This window comes from Hemibagrus wyckioides, linkage group LG05 (assembly GCF_019097595.1).
Source record: "Hemibagrus wyckioides isolate EC202008001 linkage group LG05, SWU_Hwy_1.0, whole genome shotgun sequence".
NCBI lineage: Eukaryota > Metazoa > Chordata > Actinopteri > Siluriformes > Bagridae > Hemibagrus > Hemibagrus wyckioides.
This window is the reverse complement of record NC_080714.1, coordinates 27726759-27739258: the sequence shown is the minus strand read 5'-3', so window position 1 is coordinate 27739258 and position 12500 is coordinate 27726759. Positions and strand designations below refer to the sequence as shown.

Below are 12500 nucleotides of genomic sequence, written 5' to 3'. Positions count from 1 at the left end.
TTCATTCGGGTCAAATGAGACTCCATTTTGCACCTGTTTCCTCCTTTACCTCCATCACTAAATATAAACACCACTTCATATAAAAACTGGCACAGAGACTGTGTGTGTGTGTGTGTGTGTGTGTGTGTGTGTGTGTGTGTGTGTGTGTGTGAGATGTGAAGAATAAAACACAGTGCGGTCCCTTTTATACCTGCAACTGACCAATTATTACTTTTTTTTTCATAAAGAACTTTAAATCTGGTTTAATATTAAACAGTTCATTCTCTCTCTCTCTCTCTCTGTCTGTCTGTCTGTTTCTCTCTCTCTCTCTCTCCCCCTCTCTTACGCTTTCTCTCTCTCTCTCTGTCTCTGTGTCTCTCTGTCTGTCTGTCTGTTTCTCTCTCTCACTAGTGTCTAATGTCTAGTGTGTTGTGTGTAGTGTGTTGTGTGTAGTGTGTTGTGTCTAGTGTGTTGTGTGTAGTGTGTAATGTCTAGTGTGTTGTGTGTAGTGTGTTGTGTCTAGTGTGTAATGTCTAGTGTGTTGTGTGTAGTGTGTAGTGTGTAGTGTGTAATGTCTAGTGTGTTGTGTGTAGTGTGTTGTGTGTAGTGTGTAATGTCTAGTGTGTTGTGTGTAGTGTGTTGTGTGTAGTGTGTAATGTCTAGTGTGTTGTGTGTAGTGTGTTGTGTGTAGTGTGTTGTGTCTAGTGTGTAATGTCTAGTGTGTTGTGTGTAGTGTGTTGTGTGTAGTGTGTTGTGTGTAGTGTGTTGTGTCTAGTGTGTAATGTCTAGTGTGTTGTGTGTAGTGTGTTGTGTGTAGTGTGTTGTGTCTAGTGTGTAGTGTGTAGTGTGTTGTGTGTAGTGTGTTGTGTGTAGTGTGTTGTGTCTAGTGTGTTGTGTGTAGTGTGTAATGTCTAGTGTGTTGTGTGTAGTGTGTTGTGTGTAGTGTGTTGTGTGTAGTGTGTTGTGTCTAGTGTGTTGTGTGTAGTGTGTAATGTCTAGTGTGTTGTGTGTAGTGTGTTGTGTGTTGTGTCTAGTGTGTAATGTCTAGTGTGTTGTGTGTAGTGTGTTGTGTGTTGTGTCTAGTGTGTAATGTCTAGTGTGTTGTGTGTAGTGTGTTGTGTGTAGTGTGTTGTGTCTAGTGTGTAATGTCTAGTGTGTTGTGTATAGTGTGTAATGTCTAGTGTGTTGTGTGTAGTGTGTTGTGTGTAGTGTGTTGCGTGTAGTGTGTTGTGTGTTGTGTATAGTGTGTAATGTCTAGTGTGTTGTGTGTAGTGTGTTGTGTGTAGTGTGTTGCGTGTAGTGTGTAATGTCTAGTGTGTTGTGTGTAGTGTGTTGCGTGTAGTGTGTTGTGTGTAGTGTGTTGTGTGTAGTGTGTTGTGTGTAGTGTGTTGTGTGTTGTGTATAGTGTGTAATGTCTAGTGTGTTGTGTGTAGTGTGTTGTGTGTAGTGTGTAATGTCTAGTGTGTTGTGTGTAGTGTGTAGTGTGTAGTGTGTAATGTCTAGTGTGTTGTGTGTAGTGTGTTGTGTGTTGTGTCTAGTGTGTAATGTCTAGTGTGTTGTGTCTAGTGTGTTGTGTGTAGTGTGTTGTGTGTAGTGTGTTGCGTGTAGTGTGTAATGTCTAGTGTGTTGTGTGTAGTGTGTTGCGTGTAGTGTGTTGTGTGTAGTGTATAGTGTGTAATGTCTAGTGTGTTGTGTGTAGTGTGTAATGTCTAGTGTGTTGTGTGTAGTGTGTTGTGTGTTGTGTCTAGTGTGTAATGTCTAGTGTGTTGTGTGTTGTGTCTAGTGTGTAATGTCTAGTGTGTAGTGTGTAGTGTGTAGTGTGTTGTGTGTTGTGTATAGTGTGTAATGTCTAGTGTGTTGTGTGTAGTGTGTAATGTCTAGTGTGTTGTGTGTAGTGTGTTGTGTGTTGTGTCTAGTGTGTAATGTCTAGTGTGTTGTGTGTTGTGTCTAGTGTGTAATGTCTAGTGTGTTGTGTGTAGTGTGTTGTGTGTAGTGTGTAGTGTGTAGTGTGTTGTGTGTTGTGTATAGTGTGTAATGTCTAGTGTGTAGTGTGTAGTGTGTAATGTCTAGTGTGTTGTGTGTAGTGTGTTGTGTGTTGTGTCTAGTGTGTTGCGTGTAGTGTGTTGTGTGTAGTGTGTAGTGTGTTGTGTGTTGTGTATAGTGTGTAATGTCTAGTGTGTTGTGTGTAGTGTGTAATGTCTAGTGTGTTGTGTGTAGTGTGTTGTGTGTAGTGTGTTGTGTGTAGTGTGTAGTGTGTAGTGTGTAGTGTGTTGTGTATAGTGTGTAATGTCTAGTGTGTTGTGTGTAGTGTGTTGTGTGTAGTGTGTAATGTCTAGTGTGTTGTGTGTAGTGTGTAGTGTGTAGTGTGTAGTGTGTTGTGTGTAGTGTGTAATGTCTAGTGTGTTGTGTGTAGTGTGTAATGTCTAGTGTGTTGTGTGTAGTGTGTAGTGTGTTGTGTGTAGTGTGTTGTGTGTAGTGTGTAATGTCTAGTGTGTTGTGTGTAGTGTGTTGTGTGTAGTGTGTAGTGTGTTGTGTGTAGTGTGTTGTGTCTAGTGTGTAATGTGTAGTGTGTTGTGTGTAGTGTGTTGTGTCTAGTGTGTAATGTCTAGTGTGTTGTGTGTAGTGTGTTGTGTGTAGTGTGTAATGTCTAGTGTGTTGTGTCTAGTGTGTAATGTGTAGTGTGTTGTGTGTAGTGTGTTGTGTGTAGTGTGTTGTGTCTAGTGTGTTGTGTGTAGTGTGTTGTGTGTTGTGTGTTGTGTGTAGTGTGTAATGTCTAGTGTGTTGTGTGTAGTGTGTAGTGTGTTGTGTGTAGTGTGTAATGTCTAGTGTGTTGTGTGTAGTGTGTTGTGTGTTGTGTGTAGTGTGTAATGTCTAGTGTGTTGTGTGTAGTGTGTTGTGTGTAGTGTGTAGTGTGTTGTGTGTAGTGTGTAATGTCTAGTGTGTTGTGTGTAGTGTGTTGTGTGTAGTGTGTTGTGTGTAGTGTGTAGTGTGTTGTGTGTAGTGTGTAATGTCTAGTGTGTTGTGTGTAGTGTGTTGTGTGTAGTGTGTAATGTCTAGTGTGTTGTGTGTAGTGTGTTGTGTGTAGTGTGTAATGTCTAGTGTGTTGTGTGTAGTGTGTTGTGTCTAGTGTGTAATGTCTAGTGTGTTGTGTGTAGTGTGTTGTGTGTAGTGTGTTGTGTGTAGTGTGTTGTGTCTAGTGTGTAATGTCTAGTGTGTTGTGTGTAGTGTGTTGTGTGTAGTGTGTTGTGTGTAGTGTGTAATGTCTAGTGTGTTGTGTGTAGTGTGTTGTGTGTAGTGTGTAATGTCTAGTGTGTTGTGTGTAGTGTGTTGTGTGTAGTGTGTAATGTCTAGTGTGTTGTGTGTAGTGTGTTGTGTCTAGTGTGTTGTGTGTAGTGTGTTGTGTGTAGTGTGTTGTGTCTAGTGTGTTGTGTGTAGTGTGTTGTGTGTAGTGTGTTGTGTGTAGTGTGTTGTGTGTAGTGTGTAATGTCTAGTGTGTTGTGTGTAGTGTGTTGTGTGTAGTGTGTAATGTCTAGTGTGTTGTGTGTAGTGTGTAGTGTGTTGTGTCTAGTGTGTTGTGTGTAGTGTGTTGTGTGTAGTGTGTTGTGTGTAGTGTGTTGTGTCTAGTGTGTAATGTCTAGTGTGTTGTGTGTTGTGTGTAGTGTGTTGTGTGTAGTGTGTAGTGTGTTGTGTGTAGTGTGTTGTGTCTAGTGTGTAATGTCTAGTGTGTTGTGTGTAGTGTGTTGTGTGTAGTGTGTTGTGTGTAGTGTGTAGTGTGTTGTGTGTAGTGTGTTGTGTGTAGTGTGTAATGTCTAGTGTGTTGTGTGTAGTGTGTTGTGTGTAGTGTGTTGTGTCTAGTGTGTAATGTCTAGTGTGTTGTGTGTAGTGTGTAGTGTGTTGTGTGTAGTGTGTTGTGTGTAGTGTGTAGTGTGTTGTGTGTAGTGTGTTGTGTCTAGTGTGTAATGTCTAGTGTGTTGTGTGTAGTGTGTTGTGTGTAGTGTGTTGTGTGTAGTGTGTTGTGTCTAGTGTGTTGTGTGTAGTGTGTTGTGTCTAGTGTGTTGTGTGTAGTGTGTTGTGTGTAGTGTGTTGTGTGTAGTGTGTTGTGTCTAGTGTGTAATGTCTAGTGTGTTGTGTGTAGTGTGTTGTGTGTAGTGTGTTGTGTGTAGTGTGTTGTGTGTAGTGTGTTGTGTGTAGTGTGTAATGTCTAGTGTGTTGTGTGTAGTGTGTTGTGTGTAGTGTGTTGTATGTAGTGTGTAGTGTGTTGTGTGTAGTGTGTAATGTCTAGTGTGTTGTGTGTAGTGTGTTGTGTGTAGTGTGTTGTGTGTAGTGTGTAATGTCTAGTGTGTTGTGTGTAGTGTGTTGTGTCTAGTGTGTAGTGTGTTGTGTGTTGTGTGTAGTGTGTTGTGTGTAGTGTGTTGTGTCTAGTGTGTAATGTGTAGTGTGTTGTGTGTAGTGTGTTGTGTGTAGTGTGTAATGTCTAGTGTGTTGTGTGTAGTGTGTAGTGTGTTGTGTGTAGTGTGTAATGTCTAGTGTGTTGTGTCTAGTTTGTAATGTGTAGTGTGTTGTGTGTAGTGTGTTGTGTGTAGTGTGTTGTGTCTAGTGTAGTTGTGTCTAGTGTGTAATGTCTAGTGTGTAGTGTGTTGTGTGTAGTGTGTAGTGTCTAGTTGTGTAGTGTGTAGTGTGTTGTGTGTAGTGTGTAATGTCTAGTGTGTTGTGTGTAGTGTGTTGTGTGTAGTGTGTAGTGTGTTGTGTGTAGTGTGTTGTGTGTAGTGTGTAATGTCTAGTGTGTTGTGTGTAGTGTGTTGTGTGTAGTGTGTAGTGTGTTGTGTGTAGTGTGTTGTGTGTAGTGTGTAATGTCTAGTGTGTAGTGTGTTGTGTGTAGTGTGTTGTGTCTAGTGTGTAATGTCTAGTGTGTAGTGTGTTGTGTGTAGTGTGTTGTGTCTAGTGTGTAATGTCTAGTGTGTTGTGTGTAGTGTGTTGTGTGTAGTGTGTTGTGTCTAGTGTGTAGTGTGTAGTGTGTTGTGTGTAGTGTGTTGTGTGTAGTGTGTTGTGTGTAGTGTGTAATGTCTAGTGTGTTGTGTGTAGTGTGTTGTGTGTAGTGTGTTGTGTGTAGTGTGTTGTGTCTAGTGTGTTGTGTGTAGTGTGTTGTGTCTAGTGTGTTGTGTGTAGTGTGTTGTGTGTAGTGTGTTGTGTCTAGTGTGTAATGTCTAGTGTGTTGTGTGTAGTGTGTTGTGTGTAGTGTGTAATGTCTAGTGTGTTGTGTGTAGTGTGTTGTGTGTAGTGTGTAATGTCTAGTGTGTTGTGTGTAGTGTGTTGTGTCTAGTGTGTAATGTCTAGTGTGTTGTGTGTAGTGTGTTGTGTGTAGTGTGTTGTGTCTAGTGTGTAGTGTGTAGTGTGTTGTGTGTAGTGTGTTGTGTGTAGTGTGTTGTGTCTAGTGTGTTGTGTGTAGTGTGTAATGTCTAGTGTGTTGTGTGTAGTGTGTTGTGTGTAGTGTGTTGTGTCTAGTGTGTAATGTCTAGTGTGTTGTGTGTAGTGTGTTGTGTGTAGTGTGTTGTGTCTAGTGTGTTGTGTGTAGTGTGTTGTGTCTAGTGTGTTGTGTGTAGTGTGTTGTGTGTAGTGTGTTGTGTCTAGTGTGTAATGTCTAGTGTGTAGTGTGTTGTGTGTAGTGTGTTGTGTCTAGTGTGTAATGTCTAGTGTGTTGTGTGTAGTGTGTTGTGTGTAGTGTGTTGTGTCTAGTGTGTAATGTCTAGTGTGTAGTGTGTTGTGTGTAGTGTGTTGTGTCTAGTGTGTAATGTCTAGTGTGTAGTGTGTTGTGTGTAGTGTGTTGTGTCTAGTGTGTAATGTCTAGTGTGTTGTGTGTAGTGTGTTGTGTGTAGTGTGTTGTGTCTAGTGTGTAGTGTGTAGTGTGTTGTGTGTAGTGTGTTGTGTGTAGTGTGTTGTCTAGTGTGTTGTGTGTAGTGTGTAATGTCTAGTGTGTTGTGTGTAGTGTGTTGTGTGTAGTGTGTTGTGTCTAGTGTGTAATGTCTAGTGTGTAGTGTGTTGTGTGTAATGTCTAGTGTGTTGTGTGTAGTGTGTTGTGTGTAGTGTGTTGTGTCTAGTGTGTAATGTCTAGTGTGTTGTGTGTAGTGTGTAATGTCTAGTGTGTTGTGTGTAGTGTGTTGTGTCTAGTGTGTAATGTCTAGTGTGTTGTGTGTAGTGTGTTGTGTGTAGTGTGTAATGTCTAGTGTGTAATGTCTAGTGTGTAATGTCTAGTGTGTTGTGTGTAGTGTGTAATGTCTAGTGTGTTGTGTGTAGTGTGTTGTGTCTAGTGTGTAATGTCTAGTGTGTTGTGTGTAGTGTGTAATGTCTAGTGTGTTGTGTGTAGTGTGTTGTGTCTAGTGTGTAATGTCTAGTGTGTAATGTCTAGTGTGTTGTGTCTAGTGTGTAATGTCTAGTGTGTTGTGTGTAGTGTGTAATGTCTAGTGTGTTGTGTGTAGTGTGTTGTGTCTAGTGTGTAATGTCTAGTGTGTTGTGTGTAGTGTGTTGTGTGTAGTGTGTAATGTCTAGTGTGTTGTGTCTAGTGTGTAATGTCTAGTGTGTTGTGTGTAGTGTGTAATGTCTAGTGTGTTGTGTGTAGTGTGTAATGTCTAGTGTGTTGTGTGTAGTGTGTAATGTCTAGTGTGTTGTGTGTAGTGTGTTGTGTCTAGTGTGTAATGTCTAGTGTGTTGTGTCTAGTGTGTAATGTCTAGTGTGTTGTGTGTAGTGTGTTGTGTGTAGTGTGTTGTGTCTAGTGTGTAATGTCTAGTGTGTTGTGTGTAGTGTGTAATGTCTAGTGTGTTGTGTGTAGTGTGTTGTGTCTAGTGTGTAATGTCTAGTGTGTTGTGTGTAGTGTGTTGTGTGTAGTGTGTAATGTCTAGTGTGTTGTGTGTAGTGTGTTGTGTCTAGTGTGTAATGTCTAGTGTGTTATGTCTAGTGTGTTGTGTGTAGTGTGTTGTGTGTAGTGTGTTGTGTCTAGTGTGTAATGTGTAGTGTGTTGTGTGTAGTGTGTTGTGTGTAGTGTGTTGTGTCTAGTGTGTAATGTCTAGTGTGTTGTGTGTAGTGTGTTGTGTGTAATGTCTAGTGTGTTGTGTGTAGTGTGTTGTGTGTAGTGTGTAATGTCTAGTGTGTTGTGTGTAGTGTGTAATGTCTAGTGTGTTGTGTGTAGTGTGTTGTGTGTAGTGTGTAATGTCTAGTGTGTTGTGTGTAGTGTGTAATGTCTAGTGTGTTGTGTGTAGTGTGTTGTGTGTAGTGTGTAATGTCTAGTGTGTTGTGTGTAGTGTGTTGTGTGTAGTGTGTAATGTCTAGTGTGTTGTGTGTAGTGTGTAGTGTGTTGTGTGTAGTGTGTTGTGTCTAGTGTGTAATGTCTAGTGTGTTGTGTGTAGTGTGTTGTGTGTAGTGTGTAGTGTGTTGTGTGTAGTGTGTTGTGTGTAGTGTGTAATGTCTAGTGTGTTGTGTGTAGTGTGTTGTGTCTAGTGTGTAATGTCTAGTGTGTTGTGTGTAGTGTGTTGTGTGTAGTGTGTAATGTCTAGTGTGTTGTGTGTAGTGTGTTGTGTGTAGTGTGTAATGTGTAGTGTGTTGTGTGTAGTGTGTTGTGTGTAGTGTGTTGTGTCTAGTGTGTAATGTCTAGTGTGTTGTGTGTAGTGTGTTGTGTGTAGTGTGTTGTGTCTAGTGTGTAATGTGTAGTGTGTTGTGTGTAGTGTGTTGTGTGTAGTGTGTAATGTCTAGTGTGTTGTGTGTAGTGTGTTGTGTCTAGTGTGTAATGTCTAGTGTGTTGTGTGTAGTGTGTTGTGTGTAGTGTGTTGTGTGTAGTGTGTAATGTCTAGTGTGTTGTGTGTAGTGTGTTGTGTGTAGTGTGTAATGTCTAGTGTGTTGTGTGTAGTGTGTTGTGTGTAGTGTGTTGTGTGTAGTGTGTAATGTCTAGTGTGTTGTGTGTAGTGTGTTGTGTCTAGTGTGTAATGTCTAGTGTGTTGTGTGTAGTGTGTTGTGTGTAGTGTGTAGTGTGTTGTGTGTAGTGTGTTGTGTGTTGTGTGTAGTGTGTTGTGTGTTGTGTGTAGTGTGTTGTGTCTAGTGTGTAATGTCTAGTGTGTTGTGTGTAGTGTGTTGTGTGTAATGTCTAGTGTGTTGTGTGTAGTGTGTTGTGTGTAGTGTGTTGTGTGTTGTGTGTAATGTCTAGTGTGTTGTGTGTAGTGTGTAATGTCTAGTGTGTTGTGTGTAGTGTGTAATGTCTAGTGTGTTGTGTGTAGTGTGTAATGTCTAGTGTGTCATGTGTAGTGTGTTGTGTGTAGTGTGTAATGTCTAGTGTGTTGTGTGTAGTGTGTTGTGTGTAGTGTGTAGTGTGTTGTGTGTAGTGTGTAGTGTGTTGTGTGTAGTGTGTTGTGTCTAGTGTGTAATGTCTAGTGTGTTGTGTGTAGTGTGTAGTGTGTTGTGTGTAGTGTGTAATGTCTAGTGTGTTGTGTGTAGTGTGTTGTGTGTAGTGTGTTGTGTCTAGTGTGTAATGTGTAGTGTGTTGTGTGTAGTGTGTTGTGTGTAGTGTGTTGTGTCTAGTGTGTAATGTCTAGTGTGTTGTGTGTAGTGTGTTGTGTGTAGTGTGTTGTGTCTAGTGTGTAATGTCTAGTGTGTTGTGTCTAGTGTGTAATGTGTAGTGTGTTGTGTGTAGTGTGTTGTGTGTAGTGTGTTGTGTGTAGTGTGTAATGTCTAGTGTGTTGTGTGTTGTGTGTTGTGTCTAGTGTGTAATGTCTAGTGTGTTGTGTGTAGTGTGTTGTGTGTTGTGTGTAGTGTGTAATGTCTAGTGTGTTGTGTGTAGTGTGTTGTGTGTAGTGTGTTGTGTCTAGTGTGTAATGTGTAGTGTGTTGTGTGTAGTGTGTTGTGTGTAGTGTGTTGTGTCTAGTGTGTAATGTCTAGTGTGTTGTGTGTAGTGTGTTGTGTCTAGTGTGTTGTGTCTAGTGTGTAATGTGTAGTGTGTTGTGTGTAGTGTGTTGTGTGTAGTGTGTTGTGTCTAGTGTGTTGTGTGTTGTGTGTAGTGTGTTGTGTCTAGTGTGTTGTGTGTAGTGTGTTGTGTGTAGTGTGTAATGTCTAGTGTGTTGTGTGTAGTGTGTTGTGTGTAGTGTGTAATGTCTAGTGTGTTGTGTGTAGTGTGTTGTGTCTAGTGTGTAATGTCTAGTGTGTTGTGTGTAGTGTGTTGTGTCTAGTGTGTAATGTCTAGTGTGTAGTGTGTTGTGTGTAGTGTGTTGTGTGTAGTGTGTTGTATGTAGTGTGTAGTGTGTTGTGTGTAGTGTGTTGTGTCTAGTGTGTAATGTCTAGTGTGTTGTGTGTAGTGTGTTGTGTGTAATGTCTAGTGTGTTGTGTGTAGTGTGTTGTGTGTTGTGTGTAGTGTGTAATGTCTAGTGTGTTGTGTGTAGTGTGTTGTGTGTAGTGTGTAGTGTGTAGTGTCTAGTGTGTAATGTCTAGTGTGTTGTGTGTAGTGTGTTGTGTGTAGTGTGTAATGTCTAGTGTGTAGTGTGTTGTGTGTAGTGTGTTGTGTGTAGTGTGTAATGTCTAGTGTGTTGTGTGTAGTGTGTTGTGTGTAGTGTGTTGTGTGTAGTGTGTTGTGTCTAGTGTGTAATGTCTAGTGTGTTGTGTGTAGTGTGTTGTGTGTAGTGTGTTGTATGTAGTGTGTAGTGTGTTGTGTGTAGTGTGTTGTGTGTAGTGTGTAGTGTGTAGTGTGTAGTGTGTTGTGTGTAGTGTGTAGTGTGTAGTGTGTAGTGTGTTGTATGTAGTGTGTAGTGTGTAGTGTTGTGTGTAGTGTGTTGTGTGTAGTGTGTTGTGTGTAGTGTGTTGTGTGTAGTGTGTTGTATGTAGTGTGTAGTGTGTTGTGTGTAGTGTGTTGTGTGTAGTGTGTAGTGTGTTGTGTGTAGTGTGTTGTGTGTAGTGTGTAGTGTGTTGTGTGTAGTGTGTTGTATGTAGTGTGTAGTGTGTTGTGTGTAGTGTGTTGTGTGTAGTGTGTAGTGTGTTGTGTGTAGTGTGTTGTGTGTAGTGTGTAATGTCTAGTGTGTTGTGTGTAGTGTGTTGTGTGTAGTGTGTTGTATGTAGTGTGTAGTGTGTTGTGTGTAGTGTGTTGTATGTAGTGTGTAGTGTGTAGTGTGTTGTATGTAGTGTGTAGTGTGTAGTGTGTTGTGTGTAGTGTGTTGTATGTAGTGTGTAGTGTGTTGTGTGTAGTGTGTTGTATGTAGTGTGTTGTGTGTAGTGTGTTGTATGTAGTGTGTTGTGTGTAGTGTGTTGTGTCTAGTGTGTTGTGTGTAGTGTGTTGTGTGTAGTGTGTTGTGTCTAGTGTGTAATGTCTAGTGTGTTGTGTGTAGTGTGTTGTGTGTAGTGTGTTGTGTCTAGTGTGTAGTGTGTAGTGTGTTGTGTGTAGTGTGTAGTGTGTTGTGTGTAGTGTGTTGTATGTAGTGTGTAGTGTGTTGTGTGTAGTGTGTTGTGTGTAGTGTGTAGTGGAGGTGGGGTTTCACTGTGTCCTTTAACACAGCTGATATGACATTACATGCACCAGAAATAACAAATTAATCCGCCTCTGGCACCAACAGGACTGCCATCAAAGCCCTGAGACTTTATATAAACATCTCGGAGTGAAGGGATCTCACACACACACACACACACACTCACACACACACACTCACACACACACACTCACACACACTCACACACACACTCACACACACACACACACTCACACACACACACACACACTCACACACACACACAAACTCACACAAACTCACACACACACACACACACTCACTCACACACAAACACACACACACACACACTCACACACACACACACACACTCACACACACACACTCACACACACTCACACACACACACACACACACACTCACACACACTCACACACACACACACACACACTCACACACACACTCACACACACAAACTCACACAAACTCACACAAACTCACACACACACTCACACACACACACACTCACACTCACACACACACACACACACACACACACACAAACTTACACAAACTCACACACACACTCACACACACTCACACACACACACAAACTCACACAAACTCACACACACACACACACATTGTGTACATCAGAACAGGGTCAGAGTGGGATGTCTTACTACTCTAAGAAAAACTCAAATGGAAGTCATGTTACATGAATGAGTGCCAGTGTGTGACATCACTTCCTTATGTGTGACATCACTTCCTCCTTCCTCGTGTGTGACATCACTTCCACAAATATCTAGCTTCAAAATGATAGGATTAATCAGGGAGTAGATAAATATTTGCCGTAGCTGTAGTGTGTGTGTGTGTGTGTGCCCTAAAATATTTGTTGTCCCAGTACCTTCACCCCCCCCACACACACACACACACAGCCCCTGACACACACGTCCCCTTTCCTGTCCTGTTACCGTGGAAACTGTTAGCAAAGATAGGAAAAGCAATTTTATTAGAGTGAGGAAGACACCAAACACACACACATGCACACTCAGACACACACTCAGACACACTCAGACACACACTCAGACACACACTCAGAGACACACTCAGAGACACACTCAGACACACACTCAGAGACACACTCAGAGACACACTCAGACACACACTCAGAGACACACTCAGAGACACACTCAGACACACACTCAGACACACACTCAGACACACACACACACTCAGATACACACTCAGATACACACACACACACACTCAGACAAACACACACACTCAGACACACACACACACACTCAGACACACACACACACACACACTCAGACACACACAAACACACAACCTTCCTTTCTTCACAGTCCATCAAGTTCTTCCCCCATTAATAGAACTGTCTCTCGTTTTGTCCCTCTCTCTGACTGTCTCTCTCTCTCTCTCTCTCTCTCTCTCTCCACTGCATCCAAGGTCCACCATCTGCCCCTCACACACACACACACACACCCAGCATTGACCTCCTACTACTCCATCTATTTCTGTATTTACCTATCCCTCTCTCTCTCTATCCCTCTCTATCCCTTTCTATCCCTCTTTCTCTATTCCTCTCTCTCTCTCTCTCTCCCTCTCTCGCACACCCTCTCTCTCTCTCTCTCTCTATTCCCCTCTCTGTGTTGTTTCTCTATCTGTCTCTGACTCATCTCCTCCGTTCCTTTGTTCCTCATCCCTCTTTCCTTCCTCCATCCCTCTCCTTCACCCACTGTCATTTCTTTGATGTTTATTTTCACACTTTTTCCTCGCTCTCACGTTTTGACCTTTTTACATCTTTCTTCATCTCCTCTCTCTTTCTCTTGACATTTTCTCATTTCTTGTTTATGTTTTTTTGTTTTCTCTGTTTTTCTTCCTTCATCCTTTATTTTTTTTGTCATCATCCTGCTTTTTTTTCTATATTTTCTCCCTTCATCTTTTTGATGTTCTATCCTTTTCTTCCTTCACTCTTTCTTTAGTTTGATTTCTTTTATCTTTCTCACTTTTTCTTTCATTTCCTGTTTT

General features: G+C 41.6%; 1 protein-coding gene across 2 annotated transcripts in view; it reads right to left on the bottom strand.

The window, feature by feature from the left end:
* The window catches only part of sema6bb (sema domain, transmembrane domain (TM), and cytoplasmic domain, (semaphorin) 6Bb), a 137444-nt gene that overhangs the window by 86224 nt on the left and 38720 nt on the right, over positions 1-12500 (bottom strand). The window lies entirely within an intron of this gene.